Here is a 19,404-nt window from a genome sequence, read left to right as displayed (position 1 = left end):
GTTTGCTCGTTTACTACTGTCCTGTCTATGGCTTTTCACACTCTACCATCTACTTTTAAAACTCTTCCTGCTCTACCTTCCTGAATAATAGCTTGCATCAGAGGACTGTCTCTTCCAGAAACTTTCTGTAAGCACACATGGTCTTCCATCTCCTGAACCGGTGATCTTCAAGTCTGTCCTGACCTCTCTTCCCTGGTACTTCCTGTTCCGTCCAAGCTGACATCTCTGGGATTCACCACACCTGTTCCTGGCCTTTTTGCTCTGCCATCCTCAGGCTCTCCTTCAACCCGGGTACTGTTGTATTCTCTTCCCACGTTGGTTGGGAAAACCACTCCTCCACTCCTGTGTTCCTCCTTCACTCACACACTCAATGCTTCCTGTCACCAAATATGTGGGGTTTATGCCACACAGTGACATTCTCTGTGGCACTAGGAGGGTGTCCTACAATTCAGTTCAATTTGACACTAACTGGAGTCGGCGCAGATGCCACCAGGGAAGAGCTCAGTCCCACAAGACCGTATCCACCACAGATGTCAATTGCAAGCAGTAGGTCCCCAGGTGACTCACAACTTTTCTCCAATTCGACTACAAATCAGAGGTTCCCGCAACCCCCTCCTTGGATTGCATCATTTGCTAGAACACCTCACAGAACTCAGGGAAACATTGCTCTAATGTCTTCCAGTTAATTTTATTATAAAGGAGATGATAAAGGATACAGATGGAGAGATACATAGGACGAGGTCTGTGAGGGTCCTGAGACAGGAGCTTCTGTCCTCCTGGAGTTGGGGTGCACCACCCTCCCAGCCATGGATGTGCTCACCAACCCCAGAAGCTCCTTGAACTCCATACTTTTCCTTTTTTATGGAGGCTTCATCATGTACCCATGACCAATCTTTAACTCAGTCTCTAGCCCCTCCATCTTTCCAGAAGATGGAGAGGGGCTGGACATTCCAAGCTTCCAACCATGACTTGGTTTTCCTGGTGACCAGCCCCATTTTGAAACTATGTAGGTGCCCACAAAGTGTTGCCTCATTAGAACAAAAGACACTCCTATTAGTCAGGAAATTCCAAGGGATTTAGGAGCTCTGTATGAGGAACCAGGGCCAGAGACCAAATATTAGAACAAAGATGTTCCTAGTGCTGTTATCACTTAGGAAATTCCAAGGGTTTTGGGAACTCTGTGCCAGGAGCCCCAGAGGCAGAGCCTGATACATTTTTTTTTTCCTAGTATTTCACCCTTATCCATACCTTATCCATCACATGAGGCCTAGACTCTGTCATGCTCACTTTCTTCTCTAGCTTTGGCATGCATTATGGACCCTTGTCTCTGGCACTCATTACTTTCTACCAAAGGAGCCAGGCCCCCTGATGTTTCCTAGCTATGTGAAGTTGATTTTTTTCATGCTCCGGTGTTCTCATCCACAAGAGAGTTAAGTAGAGAGTCCCTCCATCTAGAGGTGTTTGCAAGATGAATAAGTTAACGAAGCAGGTAAAGTACCTTAAAATATAGGCACATCATAAGGCAGGCTGTTCGCGGCATTTATTTTTAATCTTATCTTCCTCCTTCTTGCTCTGAAATGTTTCACAAAGGTTGGCTTCATGTTACACTTAAAATCAAACCAAAATTCCCTTTACTGACCTATTTGGCTTCACACAGTGAACCTCCTGCCCATCTACGCAGCTTCACCCCACAGCATTGTCTGATTACCACCTTGCTGGTATACCAGTTGTCTTTCAGTTTTGTGATCCAACTAAGCATGTACCAAATTAGGGCGTTGCCTGTCCACTTCATCTGCCTTCTCCCTTCCCACATAAAGTGGGTTACATGCTCTCCTGTCTGCATATTTAGCCTCCTGTTTGCTTCCTTCTTGGTGCTCCCTCACATTGGAAAGCGTTTTTATTTTTTTCCCGCTTACATGTGTTTTAATGTTTTCCTGCCTTCCCTTAAACACGTGTGTTTCAGTGAGTTCCACTCAGAGGAGACGCTCATTGGGTGATTATTGAAGAAATGAGTAGTTACAAGACACTCTGTGGATATTCACTGAATGAATGAGAAAATCAAAGGTTGCAGGTTGAGGACAAGTGTTAACAACCCAGACATCTCAGTTTTTTTAGACAATATAGCCAAACCAGAGAGAGTATGAGAGAACATCTTTGATCCTTTAACCTATTTGCTGTAGAAGGGAGTTTGTCTTCCCCCTAAGGGAACATGGTTCTTCCTCAATTATTGAGCTTATACACTAGCATGATTAACTGAAAATGTGTGGATTATTCAATATACTTATGTGATTTGTTTTTAGATGCCTTTTTATCCTAATTTTTTCCTCTCTTTTTTTTTTTTTTTTGCTGGTAATCATTTCCCTACACTTTTTACAATTTTTTTTTCTGTATTTTTTTTAAGGATAGCATCAGAGAAAGGCTTCAAATTTCCCATTCTAGTCCATGCCTAGAAAATTGAGAGTGATGAATTTTAGGAATCTTAAGGATTTTGGAGATTAATTATTTACTGTCTTTCACGAAAGCTATAAATTTGCTTTGCTCTGCTGTTTGTTTCTCCTCCTTGCTGAATAGATGACTCGAGTCCTTTTTAATTTTGTTGTAAAGGTTTGGGTCAAAATTAGCAATGTGGGACAAGAAATGAATTCTTTGAGAGTTCATCCGAATTGTGGGTTGACTTAGGAGGATTAGAATTGTGTAGAACTGATGGTATATATTTTAAGTTACGCTTTTCACATTCTAAAGAGAAATTTCTCTCTTCGTTGTTCTTCACTCGACTTCCATAATACTAAAAATTAAACAGTTTGAACATTGTATAAAACTGGGAGCAAATCCAAGGCAGAAGCAGATCTTTTATTAAATATGCATCTTTTCAAAAATGGATATAATTTGGAAGATTGTTCTGTTTGAGAGATGGGAGATAAAATTTGGGTTACATAAATTAGGTTACTTACGTTGATTTGAACATTTATGTACACATCTAGAAATATCCAGGATGACCCCTCTGAAACCTAGACATATGTTCTTTTCTTATGTGAGCATGCCTTTTATTTATTTATTTATTTATTTTTTTTATAGCTACCCAAGAAACCTATCAAAATGATGAAAATTCCACTCATTTTCCTTGCAGAAATTTGGCAGGTCATTGTGACTCAAAAGAAAATTAAAGGATAAATAAGCCTAGGAATTTTAAAACAGTTTTAGGGGCACTGGGTGGCTTAGTCGGCTAAGCATGAGCTTTTGGCTCAGGTCATGATCTCAGAGTCCTGGGATCGAGCCCCGCGTTGGGCTCCCTGCTCAGTGGGGAGTCTGCTTTTCCCTCTGCCCCTCTCCCCCTGCTCCTGTTCTCGTTCTCAAATTACATACACAAAAATCTTAAATTTTTTTAAATACCTCTGAAATATATTTAGGTTTTAAAAATCAGTTTATCGGGGTGCCTGGGTGGCTCAGTTGGTTGAGCGACTGCCTTCGGCTCAGGTCATGATCCCAGGGTCCTGGGATCGAGTCCCGCATCGGACTCCCTGCTCGGCAGGAGGCCTGCTTCTCCCTCTCCCACTCCCCTGCTTGTGTTCCTGCTCTCGCTGTCTCTGTTTCTGTCAAATAAATAAATAAATAAAATCTTTAAAAAATAAATAAAATAAAAATCAGTTTATCTTCTCCAGTGTTTGCACACGTGTGTGCAGGCCTGGTGCAGTCTTTCATAATGGTGCTGTTGAAGCCTTGGGGGCCCCGAGCCCAGTCGTGGTGCAGACTTCTCCAGGACCCCGCGGGCTCTGTGCAGCTTTCTGCTCATGCTTTCTGTAGGCTGTCCTCTGACAAATATGACCCTTCTCCCCACTTCTTTGCAGCTCCTAAGACTTTCTTAGAGCTGTCACCTCCACCACGCCTGGTACTTTCTATTCCTTTATCAGTGGTACGAGAGCTCCTGCAATTAATTATGAGTACTTGCTCTGATGATGCCCTCCCTCACAAGGACACAAACTCACTGGGGACACGGGTGGTCCCGTTAGTCTTTGGAATTCCTTTTCTGCCCTCATATCTCATTCATGGTCTGCATTCATCAAATGCTTGTGAAATGAAATGAAAGGATTTCTAGACTATATTTATTACAAGTTATTTAGGAACGAAGGGATACAATCATATCAGTGCCCTCTTGGAAAGCCAAGGGTATATGAATGCCATCTTTTATGAACGTATTTATATCTTTCTATCTTATATTGTAGGTATCCTTTTGACCTACTACCCAGGGTGATTTGCAATGGCTATGAACGTCTTCATGAACCCCCAGATCTTCAGTTGTAAAGAAGAAAGTATATGGAGAGGCTTTCTTGAAACATTGTCATAGTGTGGAATAATATATCATTCTCCGTTCCAAGCCTCATATTCCTCAAAAGGTCTGTATGCTTTGACTAATGTACTCTCCGTATGCTAAGATCCTATTAAAATGATATGATAATTTTATGGTAACATTTGCTAATATATGAGTGAACTATAATGTTGTTAATATATTAGTAACTCATAAATATTGCGTTAATCAGTGCTTCCCCCTTTTTAATACACCTTGACTGTTTGAAAACTATCATCACAGGTCATAGATGTCTTTAAAAGTTTCTTGGGGCACCTAGGTGGTTCAGTCAGTTAAGCATCTGCCTTCGGCTCAGGTCATGATCCCAGGGTCCTGGGATCGAGTCCCGCATCGGGCTCCCTGCTCAGCATGGAGTCTGCTTCTCCCTCTCCCACTCCCCCTGCTTGTGCTCTCTCTCTCCCCTCTCTTGCAAAAATAAATAAATAAAAATCTTTTGAAAAAATAAATAAAATACTCCTTTCTAGGGGTGCCTGGCTGACTCAATCAGAAGACCATGTGACTCTTGATCTCGGGGTTGTAGGTTCAAGTCCTATGTTGGGTGTAGAGATGACTAAAAAAAATAAACTTAAAAAAATTCTTTTCTATATCAATGAATACATACTAAGTACAGTGTAAGTCTTTACAAATGAGAAGTGTATGATAGGGTATACTTTCTATGTCAAAACTTAGATTATACAATGTAATGTCACATCATTTCCAAAATAATCCAAAATAATCAGCTATAACATCAGTAGTTATGTTTATCTGTCCTTTAAGGCCTTCGAGATAGGCCATCCAGGCCAAATGTAATAGTAAAATCAAGAAGTATTTTAATCTAAGAAAAAAAGTAGTATTTTTTTTTAAAGATTTTATTTATTTATTTGAGACAGAGAGAATGAGAGAGACAGAGAGCACATGAGAGGGGGGAGGGTCAGAGGGAGAAGCAGACTCCCTGCGGAGCAGGGAGCCCGATGGGGGACTCAATCCCGGGACTCCGGGATCATGACCTGAGCCGAAGGCAGTCGCTTAACCAACTGAGCCACCCAGGCGCCCAAAAAAGTAGTATTTTAATCTAGAGAATTTATTCTTTAACCTTTGAGATATACTATTCAGCTCGTGACTATATCTTATAATTTAGCTTCAAATACACGAAGTAAGGCTTCCTGCATTATGTCCCGTGGTGAATCAGGGAGCAGAAAACACATGAGAAAAATGGCATATTTGCCTGGGGGAGTGTTGGTGATTTGCATCCTCCCTTGATTTCAACGGTTAGTCCCAAAGTGGCATAACTAGGATGGATGTCATAATGGGCCCTTCTCTGTCTCGGACTTCTCAGTGTTGGGGCAGTTTCTCACACCAAAACCAGTCTGGGAGAATGTTATGTTGTGAGTTCACACATGAAGGGTTATCCTCGAAGAAGAAACTAAGAATATTTGGAATGTAGTTAACCTTGCACAGCAGGAGACATAATACACTAAGGTGGGGGGTAAGCTCCAGTAAGAGAAGTAGGGGAGTTGGTCAGAGAGAGGGAAGCAGGACGGGTGGAGACATTCCTGATGGAGGCTATACCAGCTTCAAATACTGTCCTCCCAGGGCGCCTGGGTGGCTCAGTTGGTTAAGCGACTGCCTTCGGCTCAGGTCATGATCCTGGAGTCCCGGGATCGAGTCCCGCATCGGGCTCCCTGCTCGGCAGGGGGTCTGCTTCTCCCTCTGCCTTCTTCCCTCTCATGCTCTCTGTCTCTCATTCTCTCTCTCTCATATAAATAAATAAAATCTTTAAAAAAAAAAATTAAAAAAAAAAAAAATACTGTCCTCCCAGACAGAACGAGTGCGGGTGAAGAACAGAGTACTTTCCAGGGACTTTCACTCAGCTAGATGTCCACGTGATGGGACTATTGATTTCGTTCTATCAGACTTTAGCAATATCAGATTTTAAAATAAAACGCATGGCAATATGATTAATCATTTCATCCTACTTGTGGACCTTAAAAAAACACACAAACAAAGCAAACCAAGAAACAAACAAAAACTCAACCTTAAGATAATAATGAAGGAACGTTTTTCTCTACCCCATCACAAGAAAAAAAAAAAGTACAGCCAGTCAGATGTAATCCATACTAATGTTTCTAGAACTTTGTAGTTGTGTACTTAACACTTGCCCGTGGGTGAGAGCCAAGAGATGACCTGAGATCAGGTGAAATAGAAATAGGGCCAATTTTCAAGTTGTAGTATTAATGATAAAGCTGGTATTCAGTGAGCATCTACTGTGTGCATCACTCATGCACTATGAGTTTGTCTTTGCTAGGGATATCAAATAGCCCCCCTTTTGCTGACGAAAACCATTTCAGCTGTAGATTCCCACAGTGTGGGGATGGAGGATGTGGGACAGAAAAGATGCTCATTGTCCCACCTGAGCCCGGGTAGCAAGGTACCTCGTGTGACAGCCCTACTTTTGGCAGCTCTGTGCTCTTGGGCTAGTTGCCCAGTAGCCCTCTGATTCCCTTTTTTCAGCTCATGGTGATAATGCTCTTCCCTACCTTCTACGGTTCTTGAGAAGACAGAACGAGTCCCTATATAAAGCAGTCGGTATGTGAAATGTTGACCCACTGCATACGTGTTAGCTATGATGGTTCATTTAGCTGAAGAGGCAGCTTGATTTGGTAAAATGAGTGATGTCCAGGGAGACTCAGTTCTTCCTCCCTCTGCCTCGAAGCCTATGAGCCGCGTGACTTAGCCTGTGGACATCGGTTTTTCTAACTGTAAAATAGATGTCTATAGGCACCCTGCATGGCTATAGAAGGGTCAGCAATGATGAATGCCATTGTGATTGTTTTGACACAGGAATTCATTTTCACAAATATATTTCAATCAACGGTGTTCCTGAAACCCCTAATAATAAGTAATTGTGCTAGTTGTTATGAGTAATCAAAGCATCATTAAAATAGGACCCCACTTTCCCTCAGTTTAATAATGTGCTGGCTCATTACCTTTGAAACCCAAAGACCTCATCTACTTGCTACTGATACTCCTCCAGCCTTGAGGTAGCGCGACAAGTGCATTAAATGAAGTAGTCTCTCTTTCCGCTCACTCTGCTTCCTAGCGCTCTGAAATGGTGGGTGTCGGCGGCAAGTTGGTGTTCTGTCCAATAGCTCACAAGGAGCCACTTGCCTTGTTGTGATCCTCACTTCTAAGTAGAACGAGCAGCATTGGGTGAGAGTCACACTCTAAAGAGAAGATTCAATGTTGAGATGACAAGAATAACGCTCAACGATCCTGGGATGATTACTACTCCAATAGACACGAGTTTTCTCATAGCCGAGCCAAGCACATGGCGCCATGTTGGGTCTCGCCCATCCTGACCTGTTGCTGTAGGGGAAAGAGCAGTGTCTGCAGATAAACGATTTCTAAAACATGGATTGACTCTCTTCACCAATTGCGTTTTGCAAAGATGGAAAACTCTTAGTTTAAATTAGCTGGAAGGCAGGTAGACATGGGCTAAATTGACTGTCATCATCAACAAACATGGAACAGAGCCCCAATGAATGCAGACGAGACTGGAAACCTCAATCTGTCTCCCATTGATTCTAAATCGTCATGCCGCGTGAGGACCAGGATGGATGGTTGTGGCTTCTCCAGTTAAACACAGCTGTGCAGGTGTCCTGTTGTGATTAGCAGCTTGACTTACTAAGAACCCAGTTAAAGATCACTTTCTGCCATTACCAGCTAGTTCCTATAACAACCCAAAAGAAAGGTTATGTGAGCAATAGAACCTTGGCTTTGAAGCAGACACACCAATCTCTTTCATTGCGTGGACCAATATGTCTCTTTGCCGTTTTTATTTTAATAGGGACAGATGTGTTGAGATGGAAAAGACAGCAAGGATATGTCCACGGAGGTGTTTTTGAAGGCATCTTCTTAGAAGGACAATGTAATGGTGAGTATCGAAATCGTGGACTTCTGCCGACTTACGTTATGGATGCGTTTGCAGCCTGAGTAAATCAAATCTAGCAATGCTTTCTGGCTCCTTTGGTAGTAAAAATAGTTTTCTTTCTCACAGTCTATTGGAAATGAACCAAAGGGCAAAGCGCTGATTTCAAGCTCATGTGGAGTGCATAGAATGGCATGCATTGGAAATTGAGGATTTTGTAAAAATTGCTTGTTCCTCCAAATAGCGACAAGGCTGAATATGTCTCATGAATTAGGTATACACAGATGAGAGGCTCAGCTTTCTGACTCACCTCGTATAAACCTTTCCAAAATTTACCCTCAAGTCCATTGGCCACTGGAAACCCACTCTGTTCTACATTGAGCATCTCAAGCTACAAGGGCATTTGAATGGCAGTGGCCCCTCGAGAATGGGATCCAAAATGTCAGAGGTGTGGTTCTAACGCAGGCCGAGGGGCCCACTGAGACCACAGGATCTTTCTCTCTATCTGGAGAACAGGAATAGAGCACATCACAGGGAAAGGGAAATGGGTGGAACACTTTTGTGGTCTCTGGTTGGGAGCACTTGTTAGTAAAATCATTGCACACTTCAAAATCTGGACCTGTCCCTTCCCATACTTAGATTCGAGAAAGGATGTGTTTTAATATGTTTCAGGTAAATGGTTATGTCTTTTCATGGCTCAGCTGTCATTTCAAGGCCTGCTAAGGTAGTATTTATGATTATATTACTCACATATTCATTATCTACCATCTTTTTCATCAGTGTGAATACCAGGCTTCCAAACATTTTCCACCATTGAGACCACAAATGGCTTTTAGCTTCTTTAGACCCGACCACATAATTTCCATCTTTCCTCTGTCGGTAACAAACTTACGTAGGATTCCTGGATTCTACAGGATTGTCAAAGTCGTGTTTTTTCTATGAGACCCTTGTTCCCAGCTAACTGGATTTCCAAACTCCTCCCCCATTTCCTGCCATAAAAAAAAGGGGGGGGCTAATTCTTTTTTCAAAGACTATTTTTAATTGACAAAGACTCATGCTGTCCCCCTTTTGTTATTAACATGCAAATTTGGAAGATGATGATAGATGGGAAAATGATTACTATTTTTACCTGGTAGGTTATTTTACCAAAGGCATTGGACATACACGGGCATTTCTCATCAGCACATACACCTAAATCATCATTAACAGCCCATTATGTAAATTCCTTTGTCTTCTGAATTGTGCAGCTTTCTAAAAAAAAATTGGGCTTCCCCCCCTTGCCCCCGTTTTTATTTCCTCTTCTCAATCTGGAGGAATATTGGTATCTAACCGGGGCATGAAATCTTGGAACGATTTGTCTTCCTTCTCACACGATTTGATTTTGTAACAGCAACCCGATGCATCTCGGTCATAATCATTTCGGTAGCCGCTGTGCTAGGAGCACTCTGTTTAATACAATCAGGCTGTCCTGCTTCCAAGGAGAAGCCGTGGTAATAGGTCTGGCATTGCGCTCCAAGCCGTGGACCAGTCACAGCTCATAATGTGACAGTTCACATAATGAAACCCAGAGGGAACATTATATAAAGTGCACAATCAGGAGGGGAGAATGAGGACTTCTGAATCTAGAAAGGCCTTTTGGATTTTGGCCACGGGCACTTAGACCAGGCTTTATCGACGTGTGCGTGTGCAAGAGGTTGTCTAAATACCCGTCTGAATCCGGGTGTGCTTGGCGCTCACACTTTGGGGTGGCCTCGACGAGGGGTGATCCCAAGTTGGAACTTCCTATATTATATGCTGAGGACAGATGCGTGGCTAGATGCAAAGCTCACGACAGGGAGTTTTCCTGTTCGGGCATTCCCAACATGTCTCCATGAGAACTGAGAACTCCATGGGTCTTCATTTGGAGTCATTGTCATTCACGAGGGGTGCAGGCTTGTGTATGGGGCAATGGTGCCTTGATCTAGGTCTGCTGATAGATGTAAAGAACAGAGAGACAAGCGTCCATTCCCCATTCACAATGGGGCTTCTGAGATTATAAATGAAGAAAACCAGCTGCCTAGGAAAAACAGATCATTCAGGAAGCCTCTCTGATACTTTAAAATTTCAACGTATGCAACTTGAATCACATTTTCTATACAGTGTTGGCTGAGCATTTTCTGCTTTTGTAATCTCTGTGAAGGGAGGCTCTTGGCAATGGATTTTCATAGCTGTCTGGGTTGGCATTAGAAATTCCTTGATTTTATTCCCAAGATGGCTTATTAGTTCAATTCAAAACTGATGACCAAGGATAATTCCTTCCACAGCAATCCCGGAATCGTAATTTTCATTTTTAAATGAGGGGATCCAGAGATGAACCAGGAATTGGGAACTTTGGGATTATATGGAACTGAATTTATGAGTGTATCAAAGATGCTGATGATGAGGACTAGTGTAGGGGCTAAGAATAAATTTGAATGTTGAGATAGTTTGTTTATACTCTATTTAGTTCTGAACTCGTTATGCCGATAGATCTTTTGTGAAATATTTTGTGATTCAGAGGGACACAGAGGAGTTCTGTAAATCCATTTGGTACAGCAACTGGGATGTAGACTTAAATATAATAATATAAAATTTACATAAATATAATAAATAACGTAAATATTATATGATTTATAATAATACTTTGTTTTTGGTTCTCCTTAATCCTTTTCCTTTCAACTATCTTCCAAACCCATAATGTGTCCTTTGCACCCACACAATACTGGTTGCTTTTACCCCTAATTTAATGCCGCTTTTCTGCCAAAATGATATATTTCAGAGTACAATAAAGGGGTAAGTGTATCTAGTTGAGTAGAGCATTTTACACTATTTATGAGTTATTTATGCATAAGTTAATTCTGTTGCTCTCTGGAGGACATAACTAAACTCGACTTTTGAGTAAATGACCTTGAAACACATGCAGGCATAAGGTGAGCTAGCCATGACCTGTCTGCCATGACCTGTGGGCAAGTCACCTGTTTTTAGAGAGGTTTATTGGAACATAGCCACACCCTCGCATTTCCTTTTTTTGTCTATGGCTGTTTTACATCTGCTGTGTCAGAGTTAAAAGGTTGTCCAGAGCACAGGACCTGGGAAGCCAAAAATATTTATTATTTGACCCTATACCATGAGTTTCCCAATCCATACTTTAGGGCGTGGCATGGTTTTTTGGAAAGTGGGAAGGCCATTCATGGAGAACATCTTGGATTCACAATCAGTCATGACTATTGATATAAAATAAATTATGCATGATTATATAATACATGCATATACACCATGTACATGCATATGTGTGTGCATACATGCACGAATGTATTATGTGTGTACACATATATACATAAGACACATGTGTGTACATACATGTTCTCACATGGAGAACATCTTGGATTCACAAATCAGTCATGAATATCAATATAAAATAAATTATGCATGCTTATATAATATATGCATATACACCATGTACATGCATATGATATGTGTGTGCATACATGCACGAATGTATTATGTGTGTACACATATATACATAAGATATATATGTGTACATACATGTTCTCACATGGAGGACATCTTGGATTCACAAATCAGTCATGAATATTAATATAAAATAAATTATGCATGCTTATATAATATACGCATATACACCATGTACATGCATATGATGTGTGTGCATACATGCACGAATGTATTATGTGTGTATACATATATACATAAGACATGTGTGTACATACATGTTCTCACATGGAGAACATCTTGGATTCACAAATCAGTCATGAATATTAATATAAAATAAACTATGTATGCTTATATAATACATGCATATACACATGTACGTGCATACGATATATGTGTGTGCAAGCATGTATGCATGTATTATGCATGTACATATATGTATACAATAGTATATGTTTTCACATTGGGAATTCTATCAATGCCTCCTCTACACCCTTTTAGACACAGAGCAGGTGTTTGTAACCTGCAGCGTGGGATGCATGCATGAGTGGGGTCTGGGAGCCCTCGGGAATATCACCTGTGAAATCTCCATGCACCAGGGAGAGATTTGACGACCATCCACATGGCGCGTGTGAGGCTGCTGACACGCACCGTTGAGCATGCATCCTCTTTAGCTGTTGCAGCAATAATTCTGATTGCTGTGTCTGGTAGGGCTCAGGCTCCCAATTAAGCCAGTTGACCATGGGGAGCCATCTTGGCTGGTGTTGGCATGCCCCCGTCCGTTTGTTTTGTGATCTAGAAGAAAAGAACACTTGATTAAGTGCAGGCAATTATTGTGACTTTTCATCCTGCGTCACTAAACTTTTCAGCAAAGTGCATTTGGTAAAGTTAAAGCCAGGGGGTTCATGGATTCCATTTTTGGTGTGTTTGAGAATTTGAGGGCAAGATAATTCTGACTCAGCAGGCTTCCTTGAAGTGGGTAATTAATATCCATAGGGAATGGGGTTGTTTTGTTTTTCTCCGGCAGGTTATTGGATGTCATACTTGCTGTGCTGTGATAGTAAATATTAACAAAATATATTTCACTTGTAGATGATGGAGGATCTTTTGCTTAAGAATGTTCCCTTATATGCCCCTACTTCTTTCCCCTTCTGTAGCGATTGATGATACAGGAGTTTCCGTGGTGTCCCTCAGTATGAATTTATTTAACCATGAGGTGGGGTTGATGGGGAAAGGCAAAACTTTGGTGAGGCAGAATGTAACCTAATCCACACGAACGTGGTTAATACGCTGGAGGGGAGCACCGTTCCCCGTTCCCTCACATGAATCTTCACAGTGTCCTTTAGAGGCAGTTGGAAATTGAAGTAGAACATTTTCACTCTTCCCCGTACCGGGCCCAGTGCATGGCATGTAGGAGATTCTCAGGAAGTGTTGGGTGAACACGGGTCAACACTCTCAACCCCGTAGTTTTGAAGTGGGGCAAGGTCTAGTCCTGGCTAAGTAGACCACATAGGAGAGTGACAGTGGATGAATCCTCTTACCTCCTCCTGTCCCTTCATCTGAGAAGGGAAGGGAATGAGCCTGCAAGATGCCAATTTCATCTGACCCTGGGAAGGCGTCCTTCCATGCCTGAAGTTTCCCTACAAATTGGTCCAGAGCTGACCAGCCTCTAAGAGGATGCACCTTTTTTCTATTATACAGAAAATCCTTCTGCAGTTCTTTCTTACCATGATTACGTTATTGCAGAAAATACATTTTAGTAAGGGGGGGTCTGACCACCAATTAGGGTATGTGTGCTGGGGAGGGTTTCCCACACCGTGAAGAAGGTCTCTGACAGCCACTGGGTGTCCTGCAATTTAATGTGATGCCAACATTATCTACGTGCAGACAGTGTCAGATCCCACAGGTAAGGGCTCAGTCCTACATGAATGCCCACCTTATACTTCAGACACCAACTGCAAGTTCATGCTGGTACTTGTGCTTCTGACCCACAAGCCGTATAGATCAGAGGTTCCAACGGTCCCCTCCGTGGGTTCCATTAATCTGCTAAAGCAGCTGGTTCACAGAACGTAAAAAGAAACATGTCACTCACTAGATTATAGGCTTATTATTAAAGGCTGTAACTCAGGAACGGCCCCGAGTAAGGTGTGGACAATGGGCATGGAGCGTCGTCCACGGTCTCCCCACGTCTGCATCTCTCCCCAAACCTCTCCATGTTCACCAACCTGCAAGCTCTCTGAACCCCATCCTTTTGGGTTTTTATGGAGGCTTCTTCATTACACAGACAGGATTGATTAAATCATTGGGCGCTGGTGACAGATCCAACCTCCAGCCCTCGCGGGGGTCAGAGGTAGGTAAGTCAGAGGTAGGACAGAAAGTTCCAGCCCTCTAGTCAATCACACAGATGTCTCCATTAGCAACCAGCACCCATTCCTAGACGCTTTCCAAAAATCACCTCATAACCTAACTAAAAGCACCTTCATTGCTCTTACCACTTACTAAATTCCAAGGGTTTTAGGAGCTCTGTGCTAGAAAGATGAAGATCAAATAAATTTTTCTTATTATAAATTCCAATATCACATTCAGAAAAACCAAGCATCTTATCTTTACCCAGAGACGAATAAGTATTATTTTCTTCCTTCAATTTTTGCAAACCTGGAATAAGAAGAAAAGAAATACGGAGTCTTACGGCGTTTGTCTATAGGTGATAGGCACTTGGAAGCAATGCAGTGTAGACTCTAGAAAGTTGTTTCTCCCTGCCCCCGGTGTTTGTTCTAGTCTCATATATATGCACAGAAGAATATAAATTATTTAGCATTGACTTACCTGTAATTAAGTCTTCTAAATGGACTAGTATTTTAGTTGCTGTATTTTCTTCTCCAATTACTTAGAAAATTCAAGCCTTCCTTGGGGAACACTTGGTCTTTCGCTTGGGCTTTTAATGGTAATTGATTGGCTTGTTCAAATTATGCTGTTCTGGGAAGAAGGTTAACAAATAAAATCTGGCAAGGTGATAAGCAGAGGGGGTCGGATAAATGAAGACCACTCTGTGTCCAAGATAGGTGTCCCCATGAATTTCTTACCTTTCCAAAGTTACCGATTCATAACGAAGGTGAAGTTTACAGTGGGAAGTGGGCTGCCCACAGAGTTAGTGTTTCGGAATAGGTGTTCCTGTGGTCTGTCACTCGTAGGATTTACGTGTAAAAGCCTTTTATAACCATGGCTTCATTAGGAGTCTCGACTAATTTAATTATTTTTAAAGATTTATTTATTTTAGAGTGACAGAGAGAACAGGGGGGAGGGGTGGCGGGAGAGGATCTCAAGGGGACTCCCCGCGGAGCGTGGATCCTGACGTGGGGCTCCATCTCACGGCCTTGAGATCATGAGCTGAGCCGAAACCAAGAGTGGGACACTCCACCAACTATACCACCCACGAGCCCCTAATTTAATTCTTTTGATATGATGTCATAAGTTGCATGTTTAAAATATTTAAACCAAATACTTGCTCAAAAATTAATGAATGAGGGCAACTACAGTTGACAGTGAATAACTGTCATTTATCATTTTCTGCTCGGAAACATCAGATTACTGTGTAAATGTCTCACGGTGCCGAACCCGTTTTACCATCAACGGGTTGTCAGGTATTTAAAAAGCATTTCAATTTCTGTGGTTAAGTCCTAGAACCAGTCTTGGAGATGATGTGACATCAGCCATTGCTTACATTTTTTAAAAGGAGTAAGATATTACTGAGTTGGGATTCCAGAATATCTGACCAGAATTAGAACAGATTTAAGGACGAAGTCCGTTTAAATCAGTTTCGTCTACAGTGCATGAGAACATCTGAAGTCATGTTCAACAGTGCTGCCATCTTGTTTTTGTGTAGTAAAGATCCATGAGTGGATCTTCTATATTAAAGAGTCATTGGAGCAATTCTTTTTTTTTTTTTTTTTGGTATGGAAATGGCTAAACTGCTTTCAAAAGAACTTACCAAATGATTTGACCGTTTGGGGCTGAGAAAGCAAACACCAGCTGTCATGGCGTCCGCGTCCTCACCGCTAGACGTTTGAGGATCTTTCATCTAGGTTTCTTATATGCCCTGTATTTGGAAATGCACTGACAATCTTACACATCCGAAAGGCACCATCCTGCTGCTCTGTACCTGCTCTGTATTTCTTAAGAAACTAGTGACAGTTACCTTCCTCCATTGCTATTCTTTCTGCCAGGTATGAATTTCTCATGGCTGCTTTAACCGATGATCACAACCTCAATGGTCTGCACAGCACACCTGAATAAATACAGCACTGGACGTCAGTTATTGGGGGTAAATACCTGAGTGTTCCCCCCGGGCTGATGCCTTTTGCGAGCTCTAGGAGAGAATGCATTTCCTTGTGTTTTTGCACATCAGGGGGCTGCCAGGAATCCTTAGCTTGGGGTCCCAGATCACCTTTCACCCCTCTGCTTCACTGGTCACATCTGGTCACATCCAGTTCTATCTCCTTTTCTGACTCCCTGCTGCCTTCTTCTATTCAGGATCTTGTCATTCCTCTGGGCTCACCCGGATCATCCAGCACCATTCCCCATCTCAAGACCCTACATTTAATCACATCCGCATAGTCCTCGTAAAGTCCTTTGCTGTGGAAGGTTATATAACGTTGACTCTTGAAAAATATGGGTCTGAAATGCCTGGGTTCACTGATACATAGAATTTCTTTTTTAAGATTTTATTTATTTATTGGACAGAGAGAAAAGAGCACAAGCAGGGAGAGTGGGAGGCAGACGGAGAGGGAGAAGCAGACTCTCCACTGAGCAGAGTCTGACGCAGGGCTCGATCCCAGGACCCCGAGATCATGACCTGAACTGAAGGCAGATGCTTAACCGACTGAGCCACCCAGATGCCCTGAATTTCTTTTTATCAATACAGTCTTGTAAATGTATTTTCTCTTCCTTGTGATTTTCTTAAGAACATTTTCTTTTCTCTAGCTTACTTTGTTGTATGAATACAGTACAGAATACGTAGAACGTACAACATATGTGCTAATTGACTTTATGTTTTTTTTTTTTAAAGATTTTATTTATTTATTTTGAGAGAGAGAGAATGAGAGAGAACACATGAGAGGGGATAGGGTCAGAGGGCAAAGCAGACTCCCTGCCGAGCAGGGAGCCCGATGCGGGACTCGATCCCGGGACTCCAGGATCATGACCTGAGCCGAAGGCAGTCGCTTAATCAACTGAGCCACCCAGGCGCCCAATTGACTTTATGTTTTTAGTAAGACTTGCACTCAACAGTCGGCTGCAAGTAGGTACATTTTGGGGGAGTCAGAAGTTAGATGTGGATTTCCAGTTGCACAGGGGTCAGTGCCCTGTTGCTCCAGGATCAGGGATTCTGGGGATTTGGAAGTGCATGACTTTGGGGGGGGGTGCATTATTCAGCTTACCACATGTAGGCAGCCATGATCTTGTCCATGACCTTGGGAGTGTCTGTAGATGCATCTCAACTGTCCTCGTCAGTGACCTCCAGGACATCTGTCCCCTTCCTTGGGATGCTCTTATCATGCCTGACAAGCTCTTATTTCTCCTCCTCCTTCCCGAGGCTGCTTCTCAGACTCTCCATAAGAGCCCTCCTCACTTCTCGTTCATTAAGGTTTAGTTTAGCTCTCGCTCACAAGCATATGCACTTGGCATGTTCCTTCCTTCTTTGCTCTGTCTCCTGGAATCCCACCCTCTGTACTTGAGGGTGGGTGTGTCTGGAGGACCCCTCCCCTTGTATGAACAAAGACTGGGGGCTGCTGCAATGTCTTCTGGTGACTTGGCCCCAGGCTCCCTATTGCATCCCATTTCTCACATCCCTCCACATGCTCTGTCCTGGGCAGCTCAAACTATTCAGAACCTTCCAGAATCAGTGGTGTTGACTCAGACCCTCATGTGTCTTCAGGTATTGCTTTCTTCCCCTCCCTTAGCTGACCTTTCTTCCTGGATCTGAGTTCCTGAAAAAAACCCGGTTCCATCTTATGTCATGAGGTCACCTGAACGTCATTTCCCAGGGAAGCCTTTCTCCTCCGTGATAATCACTTATTGAAGAGGGCACCTTCGTTTTTGGCATTCTCCTGCCCATTTACTTAAATGTCTGACTTCCCGATGAGCCTGAAAAATCCCTCAAGTATAGGACATATTTTGTATTATGGAAACCACCACCCCCTCTGACACAATAACCCTACACGGTCCAACGTGATTTATTGAATTAATTGAACTAATATTTAATTATTGAATTTATTGAATTAATAACACAAGAGCGATGAAGTCAATCCTTGGTGATAGCGTCATGACTTTGTCCATCTCTTCTAAGTGTATTCATGTTCATTCCATAGCATGTGCATCTCTGTGTGAGGTATATTGTAATGGATTATTAAAGAAGGTATTAAACTTGAGGGTTCTTTGTTATCGTCTGCTAGAATTTATTAACATGCATGCAGAGTTGTCAAAAGAGGGCCAAGGTTCCAAATGACCATACCCCATCCTAATGTTCCAGAGAGCTGTGGATGCACCAAGGAAAATGAGAATGAAGTTCTCCCCAAAGCACAAAGACTTATCACTGTTGCTTAGAGGGAGACAGGCAAAGTATTGGTGCCTTCTAAAGTGATAGTGTTTTCCCCAGGAATGCTTTACCTTCACTTGACTTAAAGAAAAATATAGGCCCTGGTAGTGGAAATGAACTGATAACCTTGTGCCATTGCGTATGGCTCTGCTCCAGGGGAGATCCTAAAGAATAATGCTTTCAAAATCACATCAAGAAATCAAAGTGAAGATTAAAAAAAAAAAAAAATTGCTGTCAGCAGTTTAGACCTTGTGAAGGTCATGTAGAGAACCACTTACCTGGAGTTTACAGCAACTCTGATCTCTCTCCTATTATTTTTTTGAGGAAAATCATAGTCAAAGATTTTTTTCTTAACACAGTCTCTGCTGCTACTTTCTGTTTATAAACAGTAAACAAATGCATTCAGCATTCATTATCTGCAATAAACGGACATATCCAGCGTTCCACTGGGAGCCTTTCATTAGGTTTAGTGTAGCGCTTGCTCATGTGCGTATGTACTTAGCACTTTTGTTCTTTGTAGGTTTCTTGTGTTCAAGACTTTTCAAATTGAACCCAGTTCCGAAAGCTACACATCCATTTTTCAAGCACAAAATGAGGTGAATTTACTAAAAACTCAAAGGGATCTCAGTGACAGGACATTAATCTATTTTAATCATGTCTCATAAGCTCTGAAAAAGTGGTCACTTGACTTCAGCATGATAACTAGTAAATGACAGGGAGTCATAAGGAGATGTCCTTAGGAAGACAGAAAGGGACCCCACGTCACAGCCTTGTAAGCTGAGAAGAAGCCACCTCCTTCTCCATCTTGTTTTTGCACTTGGCTTCAACTGGAACTTTGATGGTGTCCTTGTGATTTGCACTTGCCTTTTGGTCCTGAGAGAGAAGCACCTTCTCTCTCCACCTGCTTGACCTGAGAGGTTGGGTTTCGGGTGGCAAGTAGTCAGTAAAGAGAAAGCTGAGCTTACTGAGAGCCCTCTGAGCAGATGAGGGTGTGAACCCAACACTGAGCAGATGAGGAGCATGTTAACCGAGCACTGAGCAGAGGAGGATGGTGTGAGCCCAACACTGAGCAGA

General features: G+C 42.3%; 1 protein-coding gene across 1 annotated transcript in view; it reads left to right on the top strand.

Moving 5' to 3' along the window:
* The first annotated feature begins 8,109 nt into the window (after positions 1 to 8,109).
* LOC118026643 (neuroligin-4, X-linked-like) overlaps positions 8,110 to 19,404 on the top strand; it is a 139,361-nt gene continuing 128,066 nt past the window's right edge. The window contains exon 1 of the mRNA XM_035029613.1: positions 8,110 to 8,276. The gene's annotated coding sequence lies outside the window, so the exon portion shown is untranslated. The remainder of the gene's footprint in view (positions 8,277 to 19,404) is intronic.

This window comes from Mirounga leonina, unplaced genomic scaffold (genome assembly GCF_011800145.1).
Source record: "Mirounga leonina isolate KUSES-001 unplaced genomic scaffold, KU_Mleo_1.0 Mir_268, whole genome shotgun sequence".
Lineage (NCBI taxonomy): Eukaryota > Metazoa > Chordata > Mammalia > Carnivora > Phocidae > Mirounga > Mirounga leonina.
This window is presented reverse-complemented; position numbering and strand designations above follow the sequence as displayed.